The following is a 15,588-nucleotide window of genomic DNA, read 5'->3' as shown; positions in this document are numbered from 1 at the left end:
AAAGAAAAGAGGGATAAAGTAATTTCTAGTCTGAAGAAAATAATGAGCATGTACTTCCTGAATAGAAGTAATTGAAATATTTTGTGATGAAAACTTTTTTTTCAAATCTGTGGCCATGGTATGTGTACTAGAGAACAGGGAAAATACCTATTCCCTTCCAGTTTCTAACACTGCTTTTCTCTCTGACTTATGGAGTAAATGAATTGTGGAACCCATTCTCCTCGAATGCCCACTCCAGGAGACCGGGGACCTGTCTGTTTTTCACCACTGTATTCTCATTCCTGGTATGTAAAGACACACGATAAATATTTATGGAATAAATTTTGATCTAAAACCCAATCTATACTGCGTAAGAATTGTCAACTTTTAAGATACATAGATGTGGACACATAGATACGAGGCCATGGTAATTTTTGAATTTAGAATAAAATACAGTCATATTCTGAGAATTACAGTGTCTTAGTAACCTTTCACTGTAATAAATCTCAAAGAAAAAAACTTTAGAAAACTGGAGAGTTATAGCTCAAACTCAGAGGCATCCAGCCCTTTGCTGCTGAGTGCCATCCACGAAGCTCCCCATGGGCAAATCTAGGCACTGACAGTCCAAAAGGTAATGTAGAGAAATACAAGAGTGGACAAAGGAGGGGGAAAAAAAAAAGAAAAAAATCAGGAGACTGGAAGTTGTATCATCAGATGCTTCTGATTCCACAGAAACTGAGCTGGCAACTGTGGGGTCAATGTGGGTCCAGCTTGGTTTTTGGAAGAATGAGCTACAGCCATATTTTTAACATGGATTGTGGTTTGAAGAATTTCATGAAATGGGGGGAGAGAGACTGCTGAAAGGAGTTTCCAAAGGAAAATAAGCAGTGTGATGGAAATACAAAGAGCCACAAAATGTTACCTCTACCCCCAACAGAGATCTAGCCTGCTCTCCAGTCTCACACCTCCTTTCTCCCCACTAGTTACAAACATCAAATAAATTAGAACTCTAATGAAAGAGGAAAATGCACTCATTTACTGGCTCTCTGAGTTATTGCTGTTTATTGGGGCATCTACCTAACAAGAAACACAGTGGCTGCTCTCTGATTCAGCTTGGGCACACAGTGATAAAAATAAATAAGCACATGCATCTGTTCGAGGGACATATACACCTAAGCTCTTGGTGTTTATGGGAGTCTCAGTGATTTGTTTTTTATAAGTGATCCTGAAGCATTGAGAGCCTGTGTGGTAAGGGGAATGGTACACTTTTGAGAGTCACACAGTATCAGGTATTTGATAACAAATAAATATTCAAATCCTGTGTGCAAATGCATTAACAGGTCTGTCCAGAAGGATAATCTGGAGGCATAAAAGGCACTAATAGGAAAAGCACCTACCTAAGGGCTGAGTACAGAAAAGCTGCCTCATGCTGAGTGGGGAGTGATGGGAGGGGACAAGGGATGTCTGATGGTGTTAGGAACATGTCTAAACTTGGAAATGACGAATGTCCATGTCTTAGTCTGTTTGGGCTGCTATAAGGAAAATATCATTGACATAAACAACAAACATTTATTTCTCACAGTTCTGGAAGCTGAGGAGTCCAAGATCAAGGCACTGGAAAATTCAGTGTCTGGTGAGAGCAGGCTTCTTGGTTCACAGATGGCTCTCTTTGCTGTGTTCTCACATGGTGGAAGGGGTGAGGGAGTTCTCTGGAGCATCTTTGATAAGGGCATGAGAGCCATCCAGGAAGGTACACTCTAATGACCTAATCATTTCCCAAACTCCTATCACCAAATAACCATCACCTTGGAGATCAGGGGGTTGGGGGCTGGAGACAGGACACAAACATTCAATCTATAGCAGCCTGTTTGTGTGTCTTGCTAACTGTAATTTTTTTTTAACTGAATAAAATTCAGTGGAATTTTGTGGCATATATCTAATACACTAAGCATAGCAAGTGGTTAAAGCCAAAGGCTTCTCCCCCGTGTATGTTTTCATGCCCTCCTTTCGAGGGCTGTGCTTTAAGGGGCACAGCAAATAAAATAGCAAAACCAATCACTTCCCAAATAGCTCACTGATTGCTGAAAGAATAAACAACCTCCCTCAAGAATCTCACAAGAAAATATAGAAGATGAATAGAATATAAACATAGAGATGCAGGGGTGCCTGAGTGGCTCAGCCAGTTAAGTGTCAGACTTCAGCTCCAGTCATGATCTCAAGGTTCGTTGAGATCAAGTTCCAAATGGGGAGCTCTGCTGTCAAAGCAGAGCCTGCTTTGGATCCTCTGTCCCCCTTTCTCTCTCTGGCCCTCCCCTGATCAGGAGTGTGCTCTCTGTCTCTGTCTCTATCTCTAAAAGAAATAAACATTTAAAAAAAAATTTTTTTAAGACAGCGATGCAGACATGTAAATAATGGGGGGAAGGTCACTGTGAACTAAAAGGAACAGAACACATGAGATGATAGAAATGAAAGCTACTAGAGACATATTTTTAACCTAAGCTGACACACTGGACCTTTGTCATTATGGTACCTAATGACATCACATTATCGCCATGGACAGGCAGGTGCTGTGGCCCAAGGTGAGCTGTCAGAGTAGGACACTGCAAAGGGAGAAAGATGCCACTTTGTTGTCTTTGGTTGTTTTTCACTTGCCATTCCCTGGAATGTACCGGGGTCTAGGTGAGAAATCTATTCAGTAAGATCAGCCCTGGCTAAATTCACTTGAAAGATGACAGAACCTGAGAATAAGAGGAAATCCAGCCAGCCGTCTGTTAATTACTCAGGCTAATAATGGCAACTGAACTAAGGCCATGATGAAAATCTACAGGCAATCCAAAAAAATCTCTTCTTACCCTCAGCCTTTCCACTCTTCTCTCCATTCACTTGCATCATTCCTTTGCCAGGGACATTGGCTGACTTTTAACTTAAGAGTTGACCTCAAATTACAAGTCTGTGACTAAGGTATACGTCAAATTGCATCGTAAAATCCAGGATGGAAATTTTAAAGAAAGCCTCATTTATAGACTACATCATTTTGGGGCATCAGACATTTACCTAAGAGTCATACTTGGATATATGAATTCAGGAAAGTTCCACAAAGGTATCTTCAAGTTACTCGCATTGCATTTGCATATATCCAGTTGAACAGGAAAATATAATCCCAGCTGATTTTATGTAAAATGCTACTACTCTTGTTACTACTATCTGGAGGCTATGATTTTGAGGGCAGCTAGCTCTAACCCTCCTCACTGTTCTTAGGGATCCACCCTCTCCAAGGCCCTGAAGGAGAGCCTTACACACTGTATACTAAACGGTCTCACACCTCCTTGATCACAGTTGTGTGGACCAGGGCCCTGTGTGGGGAGAGGCAACTTATTAGTGACCACTGACCAATCAGATCCACCCTTCAGATCCAGGGAGCCCGGAGTTGAACTCAACTGTACATTGACCTGGGAATCATCCAAAACTGTCAACGGCTCCTTGTGCCATGAAATAGAAAAGGCTGATTGATGTGCAGTGGAAAGAATAAAGTGGGTAAACAGAGAGAAGCAGAAATAGAAGATACATGGTTCCAGAAAAACGGAGGTCCCTGACTTTTGCTTTTTCTGTTCCTTTTCCAGCTCTTTTGAGACTCCAATTAAATTTGTTCTTTTAGGGCCTGTGAGATATCCTTTAAGGTAATTTTTTTTATTTTTCTTCAGCTAGTTTAAGAGGACTTCTGTTCCTGGTCAACAAATGATCCCAGACAAAGACAGAGATGAAAATGAATCAGAGTTTGGACACTCTTCACTCTGAGCAAAATGAATTCCTCATTATTTAGTGCTTTATAAAGCATATATATATATATATGTAAAGAGCAGTTTTTTTTCTTTTTTCTCTTTTTTTTAAAAACAGTCTTAATTAAGGCAAACTACTATAAAAATTATTTTTAAAAACTAGATTGGTAGGGAAAAACATTTTTAAAGAAAAGATGTTTTAATTATTGAATTTCCTTAGGGGAAATGCTTTCCATGTTCAGGAGAGCGAGGTATCTTAAAAACTCTAAAAGCAGCATAGAATACATTGATATTTCTCTCAATAAAATAGTATTCATACTGGGATCACCTACAGGTTAATTCAGGGAATTATTTCATTGAATATTTTTCTAAGATATCTAGAAGGCAAAGTGCACAAATTTCCAGGTATGCAAATGTTACTACATTCTTTCAGATAATGAAATGTGAAACAGGTCAGATGCTCAGGTGAGCTGTTAAGTAACCCCATACAGTAAGGAGACGTAAGGCATCCTCTTACACCTGCTGTTACTGGAGTCCATACACCACAATCCATAGTAGCTCAGGCTTTGTTGATAGCCTGGGGTTTGAATCCCAGTTCTACCTCTCACTGTGTTCTACGAGGCCTTGACACCTGAGCAAGCCTCAGTTTCCTCACCTATCGATTGGAGATGATAGGGTGAATGTATGGAGTGCGTGAACTAATTCATGTGAAGTATTTAGCCAGTTACATTAGTGAACTCACAATAAATGGTGGTTGTCTCAATAAATGCCAATTGTTATAAATGCCAGCTGTCATTAGTAGTATTTCCTCTGTCTGCAATGACCTGTAAGTTCTCCCAGTTCTCTGCCTGGCTAATTCCTACATATCCTTTCAGTGTCAATTTAGAAGTGTCCTCACTAGCAAGTAGCTGAGTGCCTCCTGTGTGTCACACACCTCCTCCAGGTAGCCTTCCCTGAGTCTCCTAGACTGAATAACAGATCTTGAGGATAATTAATGCTCACCTATGAATTATAATCTAGTATAGAATATTTGAGTATTGGTAAAACTTGCTTGTAGAAACATGTTATGTTGTGGGGCTAAAAAAATATGAACAAAACAGACCGAATAGCATTAAGAGGACATAGGAAACAAAAGTACCCATCATTCAGTCTTAAAAAAAAAAAAAAAAAAAATCAAAAAAAGTGCACCTTCACAAGTTTAAACCCAAATAAAAACCTAGAGAAAGAGTATAAAATTCCAACATTGCAAATCCTCAAATAGAAGTGAAGAAAATTAAGTTGTGAAAACAAACAAAAAAATCATCCCTTTGAATTAAGATAGAAATAAGAAAAATGCTGGGGTGCCTGGGTGGCTCAGTCGGTTAAGCATCCATCTGATTGGCTCAGGTCATGATCTCACTGGTCGAGAGTTCAAGCCCTGCATCGGGCTCAGAACCCGGAGCCTGCTTCAGATTCTGTGTCTTCTTCTCTCTCTGCCCTCCCTGGTTCACGCTCAGTCTCTCTGTCTTTTTTCTCTCTCTCTCTCTCAAAAATAAGTAAACATTAAAAAAAAAGAAAAATGCTTTCTTCTTATAGCTATTAGTAATGCAAGGATAGAAGATGGCAGGTTCTCTGCAGAATTAATCCCAGTGCTGCACTGCAAAACCAGCTGGTCCTTCCCCCCCCCCCCCCCCCCCCCCACCCGTCCCGACCCCTATTCACCACAGGTACACCCAGCGTGACCTATGTGAATGAATCATCTCCTTTCTCTCCCCTCTCATGTAACCCAAATAGACATACACACACATCCATGACACAGGAGTTTTTTGTTTTGTTCTTATGTGTTTTACTATTAAACACCTTCTTCATCTTGTAGAAATTCCTCCAAGTCACCTGACAGAACATTTATTCATTTTTTTAATGGCTTCTTATTTCCCTTTGGTGTGGGTATTTCATACTTCATCCAGCCGTATCCCTGCAAAGGGCATTCTTTCTGTTTCCAGTCGTTTCCTACAAACAATCTTACAGGAAATACCTTTTATATATTTCCTCAATTAATGGTGATTTTCTTTCTGTGGGCTAGATTCCCAAGAGTAGGGTTGCTGAGTTGGAGAGTTATAAATGTGTTTAATTTTATGAGATGTTGTTTGACAGTTTTACAACAACAACAAAAAAAGTTCTCATATTCCTACTAGCGATGTTTGAGAGTATCCTTTTCTTTTTTCCACTCCTCGGCCAGCAATTGGTATTAATTTTCTTTTTGGCCAATTTGATAAGTATGAAGTGACAGCTGAAAGCTAGTGCTGTTTACATTTCCCTGCCTACTAGTGCTTTAGAGCATCTTTTCATGTGTTTATTATACTTGGAGTCGGTCTTCTGTAAACTGTCCTTATTTTCTTCTCATTTTTCTACATGATAATATGACTTCTTGTCAGAGCTCTTGTATGACTGCTATTAATATATCCATCGACAACTATGGTATTAATGCATCTTACATGTATTCTTACATATAGTGCAGTCTGCTTCCAATTCTCTATTCCACCCACAGATCTATGTGTCTATTCTCAGGTCATGCCATATTCATTTGATTACCTTGATGATATAGGACCCTGGGATATTTCCAGTCTCTGTATTCTTCCTCACCAGACACTATTTTCTTTTTTCTTTTCTTTTTTCATGTTTTTCTTGAATATTTTGGGGGTACCTTTTTATCCATATAAATTTTAGGATATTTTAGACACAATAAACCATTTTAGAATTCCATTTGAAATCCACCTAAGCTTTGCAACAATTCACATTTTTCATGATAGTATGGCCTCTCAAACCAGAAAATATTACATTCAACCTTGTTCAGATCTTTAACTATTATTTAATAAGGTTTTATCATTTCTTATAGATCCTGTTAACTTCTTTTTATATATATTTCCATTATTTATATATACTTTGTAACTATTACAAGGAGTAACAGGGAAACAGGATTTCCCCTGTTTTCATTTAGGAACTTTTTGCTACAGGAAAACTGTCTTATCTTTTAATATTTACTTTGTATGCTACCATCTTAAAAATTCTTTAATCTAGTACATTTTTTTTACTAGAGTTTCTTGGATTTCTAGGTGTACAGTTATATCATCAGCAAAGAGTGTGGTTTAATATCTCCTCTAATGCCTATCTATGCTAGCTATTTAACAACAGAAGTGTTATAAAGAAAAATGGTGATAACAAGTATCCCACTCTAGCTTCTGATTTTAATGAAAACAATTTAGTGTACTGTGTTTTATCATTTCAAATGACGGTTGTGGCTGGTTTGGGGTAGTCTTCAATAGACCACAATTTTTGTTACTTATAATGAGTTTCTATTAGAAATAGTTGTTGATTGGGGTGCCTGGGTGGCTTAGTTGGTTAAGTGTCCGACTTCAGCTCAGGTCATGATCTCACAGTTCTTGAGTTCTGAGCCCGGCTTAGGGCTCTGTGCTGACAGCTCAAAGCCTGGAACCTGCTTCAGATTCTGTATCTCCGTCTCTCTCTGCCCCTCCCCTGCTCTTACTCTGTCTCTCTTTCTCAAAAATAAATAAACATTAAAAAAAATTATTTAAAGAACTAGCTGCTGAATTTTATCAAAGCTTTCCCAAGATTTATTAATATGATTCTGTGGGCTTTATCCTTTAGTTGGTTGATGTACTAGACTGTGCTGATGTTCCCTGAGGGTGATTTCTAAGAGCAATCCACTTTCATGTTCCTTTAATAACACTTGCTTGATCTTACTGCATCTATTTTTGAGAACTTGCTAATATTTGCTAATATTTTGCTTAGATTTTTGTGCATCTTATTTGAAAGTGATAATAGCTCTATAACTTTTCCATCCCACTTTCTACTTGATCAGGCTATGGCATTAAAATTGGGCTGACTATATTTCCTCTCTGGCCTGGGATAATTTGAACAGCACTGAAAGAATCAGTTCTTTAGAGATTAGATAGCACCACTCCATCAACCCACTTAATCTTGGTACCTGTTTAGACGTTAGCTCTTTTACCACCATTTATTCTGCCATAATTAGTCTTTTTAAGATTACTATTTCTTCTTGGGTCAATTCTTCGTTCGTATTTCACCACAAAGTCATTATTATCCTCTAGGTTTTAAAATTTGTTGCCATATATGTGCTTCTAGAGAGATGAACATTCTCTTATGATTCTTAAAATTTCTCTTGCATTCTTTTTTCATTCCTTACCTTGTCTCTGACGATTCTCATCTGGCTCTGGAGATTTATCTTTTCTGTTACCTATCTTCTTTAGAGTAACTTTTACATTTACTTAGCCTTACTCTTTTTGTATTTATTTGCTTTCTCTTTTATGTTTATTCTCTCATTCCTTTCTTTTGTTTAAAAAATTGATCTCTTTAAATTTCTTAAATGGAATTCTAACTTATTTTTGTCTATTTTGTAATAATAAAAGCACTTGAGGCTATGCATTTTCCCTTTAGGTAAATTTGCTCTTTCAGTTTAAGAGCTTTTAAGATTTTCCAGTTATCTTGAGAATTGAGGAGTTTTACCAGGATATACCTACATCCTTGTGATTTCTTATCAATATACCTTTCAGTTTTCAGATTTGGGTCTTTCTGCTCAAGTAAAAGTTTCCTTGTTTGTTTGTTTAATTGTGAATTTTTTGTTTGGTTTTATTTTGTTAGTTTTATTATTAAAATTTCCTCACTTTCCATTTTTTTCTTTCCAGAACTCCTTTTTTTTTTGTCTGTTATTCCTACTATTTGTTTGCTACATGTCCTAAATATATTCTCCAAGTCTCTTATATTTTCTGACATGATTTCCATATTCCCATGTTTTTGCTTGCTCCTGTTCATGAATTTCCAGACTGCTATTCAGATCTTAACAGTGGTAAGCATTTCTCCTTTCACTTACCTTCTGAACTTTTTATCAGGAAATCTTATGTTTTATTACTAATTAATATTATTTATTTGCAGATGCAATTGTGTTCTTAAAGTACATTTTTAAAAAACTAATGTTTTCATCTGTTTATTCTAGGAGTTTTATTTCCTTAGGTATATGATCTGGTAGGTTTTCCTCTCTCAGGCTGCTAGATACCTACTGCTTCGACAGGGTATATTTCTTTGTTGGCTAGTTTGGTCTCAGATGTAGCTGATCAGAGAATATCCTTATGATGGAAATCACAGGTGGAGGAAGGCAAAGGGGTTCTGCTCATGTGTCCCTGCACTGACTGGCAGGCATGCCATCAGTTCTCTTGCCTTCCTGCCAGGCCACCTGAAGGAAGCTTCTCTCTTCCCTGGTCCTCAGCCTCAAGATCAGGAAAGATTTACCCCTCCTTGGCGTCTGCAGAAGGGATCAGAAAGACCTAGCATGCCAACACGGAGCAGAAAGTGTCTTCTGCCCTATAGACACTCACTCTATGGCCCATCTTCTGGATTCTCCTTGGGGGAATCAAGGGTATAAATGGGTGTGTGTGTTAAGGACTGGCACTTTGGTGGCCTCTTCTAAGCTATCTGTTATATTTTCTAAAAGGAAATAAATCACTGAAATTATAACAGAGTGGCTGGTCTGGGCTGTGGCATCAGACCAACAGATCCAGGTTTTGTTGCCCATTTAAGTGAGAACAGAAAAGGTTTAAGGAGCAAGAGTTATTTGCAAGGTGAACATTTCAGGGAAAATATCATGCAAACCAAGGAATGCCTGTGTATAACAGACTAGAAACCGTGGCTCTAGGAGTACCATCATTTGCCCAAATTGATCCAACTCGTGAGTTTGAGAGCCAGGATTCCCAGCCCAGTGTGTCTGGAAGTTTTAAGTCTTCTGAAATTTCTTCCATAGTTGAGTTCTTCCATTAGTTACCTGTTAGCTTTTTTTTAAGGATTAAGCAAAATTTATAAATATTTCACTGAGGGAGTTTCCAGTTTTATTTTTCATGTGTTTTTTCAGTTTCCATATTTGTAGTTTTTTTTAATCTTTTTTTTTATAATCAAGTGCCAAATGACTAGTATTGTCATCAGAGAACATAATTGGGATATTTTTTATCTGTCATTGCTATGTGTCTCAAGCCAAAGAGGACCTCAAGGTAAGCTCAGAACCTCCTTGCTGGGTGATGTTTATTTTCTTCTTGTACATATCCATGGTGGATGCTTGCCTAGAGTATCAGATGCAGCTAGGGTTACTATGCTTCTGAAAGAGGCATAAAGAACATCTGAAGGTTCTATAGAAAAACAACAAAATGACCACAGATGTAAGAGCTATCAAATGAGGAGAAACTAAAGGAAATAGTAGAGCTCATATAAGATAAAAAATGGTGGGGGGAGCACCTGGGTGGCTCAGCTGGTTGAGTATCCAACTTGATTTGGGCTCAGGTCGTGATCTCACAGTTCGTGAGTTTGAGCCCCACATCAGCTCTGAACTGACAGTGACGAACTTGCTTGAGATTCTCTTTCTTTCTCTTTCTGCCCCTTCCCTGCTTACATGCTCTCTCTCTCTCTCTCAAAAATAAATAAACATTTTTTTTAAAAAGATAAAGGACAGTAGGAAAGTGACTTACGTTTATACAGTAATGAAAGTAATCTTGGAGAGAGGTCACACTTGTTCGTCAAATTCTGGATTTGGAACCAAAGGGCATTATTTAGTTCTTGGAGGATAGTTTTATGACCCTGAGAGAACAAATTAATGAGAGAGAATTGTGAACTTTTAGAAATTTATTTATTTTTGCTATATTTTGTTATAAAAAAATTCTAAATATACACAAAAATATAAGAATTGCATACTGGAGATCTTTTCTCTAAATAGGGCTTAGAATGAAAATATGAACAGATTCAAGAAGCATTTTCATAATGCACAAATGGTGACTGGACCCTGGACTTTTAATTTTTTTCTAAACGCTTACTTATTTTTGAGAGAGAGAGAGACAAAGCACGAGTGGGAGAGGGGCAGAGAGAGAGGGAGACACGGAATCAGAAACAGGCTCCAGGCTCTGAGCTATCACAGCACAGAGCCCGACACAAGGTTCAAACTCATGAGCTGTGAGGTCATGACCTGAGCCAAAGTTGGAGCTTAACCAACTGAGCCACCCAGGCGCCCCAGGACCCTGGACTTTTAAAAGCTCTTAAGGATTTGGGGTATTCAAGTTTTGAGATGAATATTTCAGAAGATGTGGATGGTAAGACATGTGGGGTAGGGTCCCTAAAGTGGCATGAGAAGGGGAGCACTGCGAGTGGGGGTGGAGGAAGGTACAAAAGTCCCAGAGAAATATTCTCACATATGAAAGGGAAAAAACTTACAGCAGTTGGAGATGTGACAGCTTTGCAAAAACATGAGAAATTAGATCTCTGAACTGTGAATGTTAGTCATAATTCAATTTGCTTTGCAACACCATAAAAATTCGAAATTTTTATTAAAACAAAATGAAAGCTTATAAAAATCAAGTAATGTCACTTCTTCTTCTGTCCAGAATGGAGTAATTGCTACTGAATTTGCCCACCTATCATGAGCAACTATAAAATTGAACAAAATATATGAGGTAACTAGCTGTTTTAAAGTATTGCATAACAGGCAGTGCAGGATTGTGAATCTTGGGAGAAATGAAGCAGACAAAGGGACGCTCATGGCTACCCTGGCTTTCTGTGTAGGAGAAATTTCTGGATCACGACTTAGGGAGGGAAAGCCCAAAGAGAGTCTTGTTTTTTTGTGGAGATGAGATGAGAGATGGGGCTCCAAAAGGCTGAGATATGTGAGCAGGGTACTGGACAGGATACAGCTACACAGAGGATGACACCAGAAGTCTGTGTGGAGATTCATCATGGATCCTTGGAGAGTACTAGTAGCCTAGTAGAAGACAGCTAGTGTGAAGCTAAAGGCAGAATAAAGATGCTAGACATCCTACAGTGATGGAAAATGTTGGAGTCCTGGCCCAGCCAGAGTAGGGATGTCATTACAATCAGTTAAAACCAGAGAAATACCACATCTTCAGAGTAAACTCTAGCCATTCCCTAGGACTAAGGATAAAATCAAAATAGAATCACTCTAACAGAGCATAAAATCAAGCCTGACAGGAGAATGAAGATCTAATAATATTGTAAATGCCTGCCAGAACAAAATTCAGCGCTCTTTGAAGGAAGGCAAAATAATCCCTACAACATATCACCCATAATATTCAGAATACTATTGATAATGACTAGACATGCAAAGAAATAGAAAAAAATGTGATTCAATGATTAAGAAATATATATAGTTAATAAAAAATAGACTCTGAGGTGACCAAGATGTTAGATTTACCCAATACAGGCTTGAAAATAGCTATTATACATATTTCAAGGACTTGAAGGAAAAGATGGACATAATGAATAAATAAGTAAGGAATATTAGCACGTAAATGGAAATCATAAGAAACAGTGTGATGAAAATCCTAGAACTTAAAAGTAAAATATCAGAAAAATAAAAATCAAGTAAAAGTGAACAGAGCCTCAGTAACTTGTGGGACAGTATCAAGTGATCTAAAATATACATATTGTGAGCGCCTGGGTGGCTCAGTAGGTTAAGAGCCCAACTCTTGATTTTGGTTCAAGTCATGATCTCATGGTTCATAGGATCGAGCCCCAGGTCAATACTGACAGCTTGGAGTCTGCTTGGGATTCTCTCTCTCCTTTCTCTCTGCCCCTCCCCCTGCTTGCACACACTCTCTCTCAAAATAAATAAATAAAAATTTTTTAAAAATAAAATAAATAATAAAATACATGTATTAGTGCCCCAAAAGAGAAGAAAAGGAGAAAAGAGACTAGAGGGGAGGGGAGAGGATGTAATGGGGATGGAGGGAAAGAGAGAGTAGGAGGGAAAAAGAGAGATTGAGAGAAACAAGCAAGGGGTATAGAAAAAATATTTGAAGAAACTGTGGCTGAAATTTTTCCAAAATTGGATATAAGAGGCTCAACAAATAGCGTGTGGGATGAATACAAACAAAACCACACTTAGACACATTATGGTCAAATTGATGAAAACAAAGATAAAGAGAAAAACTTTAAAAAGTAAAAAATAAGGGGCATCTGGATGGCTCAGTCAGTTAAGTGCCCAACTTTGGCACAGGTCATGATCTCACGGTTTGTGAGACCGAGCCCCATGTCGGGCTCCATGCTGACAGTATGGAGCCTGCTTGGGATTCTCTCTCTCTGTCTCTCTGTCTCTCTGCCCCTTCCCCACTTGTGCATGTGTTCTCTCTCTCTCTCTCTCTCTCTCTCTCTCTCTCAAAATAAGGAAATAAACTTTTTAAAAAAGTCAAAAATAAAAGACCCATTAGGCACAGAGGAGTAACAATAAGAATGTAGGATGACGTCTTTTCTGCAACTTTGGTGACCAGAAGACAGTGGGAGATTATCTTTAATGTGCTAGAGGGGTGAAAGACAACTGTCAACCCAGAATTCTATAGTTAGTAAAACTGCCTTTGAGAAATGAGAATGAGATAGATATTTTCAGACAAGCAAAGGCTGAGAGAATTCATTGCCAGCAGACTGGCACTGTAAGAAGTATTAAAGGACATTTTGCACGTTGAAGGGAAATGATACCAAATGGAAACTAAGTCTACAGGTGAGAATGAAGAACACCAGGAGCGGTAAATAAATGTACCATATTGAAAAAAGAACTTTTTTTCTCCTCTTGATTTCTTTAAAATACACTGATTGTTTAAAGCAAAAGTAAGTATATATTTAGTTTGGAGTGTATAATGTATATGTAAGTAAAATCCGTGAGAGCAATAGCAGAAAGAAGGGAGGAGAGGTAGTAAATGGAATTATAATAAGGTTCTTACATTTTATATGAAGAGGTACAATAGTAATTTGAATTAGAAATTGATAAGGTAAGGATGCATCTTGTGATCCGAGGGTGACCAACTCTTACGGTATGCCTAGGGTTGATGTGTTTCCTCGGATGGTCGTCCTATCTCACATGTGTGACAGATAAAATAAAATTGCAAGATGGTAAACTTAAGCCCAACTCTAGCAACACTTATATTAAATTCAAATGGACAACACACACCCATTAAAAGCAGAAATCAGTCTGGATTTTAAAAAGTAAGGCTGGGGCCACCTGGGTGGCTCAGTCGGTTGAGCATCCGATTTCAGCTCAGGTCATGATCTCATGGTTTGTGAGTACGAGCCCGGTGTCAGGCTCTGTGCTGACAGTTCAGAGTCTGAATCCTGCTTTGGATTCTGTGTCTCCCTCTCTCTCTGCCCCTCCCCTGCTCGTGCTCTGTCTCTCTCTCTCTCTCTCACGAACAAATAAACATAAAAAATTTTAAAAAGTAAGGCTGAACTATAGGCACATTATAAGAAATGCACTTTTATATATGAAAACTCAAATAGGTTATAAATAACAGTATAGAATAAATATACTTGGTAAACAGTAAACCTAAGAAACTTGACTTGGGATAGCTATATTAATATCAGACAAAGTGGGCTTCCGACAATGTTACAAAAGACTGAAAAACATTAAAGTGTCAATTCATCAGGAATACATAAATATATATGAATTAATAACAGGGCTTCAAGACACAAAGCAAAAACTGACAGAACTTAAGGAAGACGATCATAGTTTGATATTTTATCACTCTCTTCTCAGTAATTGATATAATAAATCGATTTAAAAATCAGTAAGGATATAGAGGTTATAAACAAAAGTACCAATCAGCTTAGCTTTTTTGGCATTTGTAGAACACTGTACCTACCAACTGTAGAATATATATTCTTTTCAAGTGCACATAAGACATTCACCAAGGTACACCATAAACCGAGTCATAAAATAAGTTTCTGTAAATTTCAGATTTAAATCTTACAGAATATCTTTTCTGTCTACAGTAGAAATGAGTTTAAAACTAATAACAAGTTAGAAAGTAATAATAATAAGATACTTAGAAAAGGCCTAGACATTTGGAAATTAAATAACATACTTCTAAATAACCAGTGGACCAAAGAAGAAATCACAAGCTATTTTACAGAGATTTTTAACTGAAATTAAAATGAAAATAATGTATGAAGTTTGTGAAATATAACTAAAGCAGTATTGGGAGAGAAATGTCTAGCTTTAAATGATTATATTAGAAACAAAGAAAGGCTTAAAACCAACTCCCTAAATTTCCAATCTTAAAAAGGTATAAAAGTGGGTGCCTGAGTGGCTCAGTCCTTAAGCATCAGACTTCAGCTCAGGTCATGACCTCAGGGTTCACGAATTAGAGCCCCACCTTGGGTGAGCCCCTCCTCTCTCTCTCTCCCTCTCTCCCTCTCTCTCACTCTCTCTCTGCCCCTCCTGGGATTCTCTCTCTCTCTGCCCCTCACTCACTTGCGCCCTCTCTCAAAAAAAAAAAAAAAAAAAAAAAAAAAAGGTATAAAAGATAAGCAAAGTAAACTCAAATAGGTAGAAAGAAGAAAATAGTAAAGTCAAGATTAATAATATAGAAAATAGACAACCAAATAGAGAAGACAAGCAAAGCAAAAAGTCAGTTCTTTGAAAAGATTAATGGAAGTATTAACCCCCTAGAAAAATTGATTAAGAAAAAAAGTAGCCCCATAGGCAAAAATGAAAAACTCAAAAGAACTATGCATGTAATTGCTGCTAATTAGGGTGAAGTGTGCACCGGTGTTTTGTTGGATATAGAGATAAAATCTAGGAAGTCATTTATCTGATTTTCGAGAAAAACATTTAAGTATTTTCTCTTCTGCCCATTTCTCCAACTGTAAGTTAAAAATGAAACACTAAGAAGAGACAAAGTCAGAGGAGGTGGGTAAAAATACTGTTATGTAATTGTAGCATCTACGGATTGAAACTTGTAGTAATCATTGAAAGATTATAAATGCACAAATAAGACCA

This window comes from Panthera leo, chromosome F2 (assembly GCF_018350215.1).
Source record: "Panthera leo isolate Ple1 chromosome F2, P.leo_Ple1_pat1.1, whole genome shotgun sequence".
Taxonomy (NCBI): domain Eukaryota; kingdom Metazoa; phylum Chordata; class Mammalia; order Carnivora; family Felidae; genus Panthera; species Panthera leo.
Note: the sequence above shows the minus strand (reverse complement) of the source record.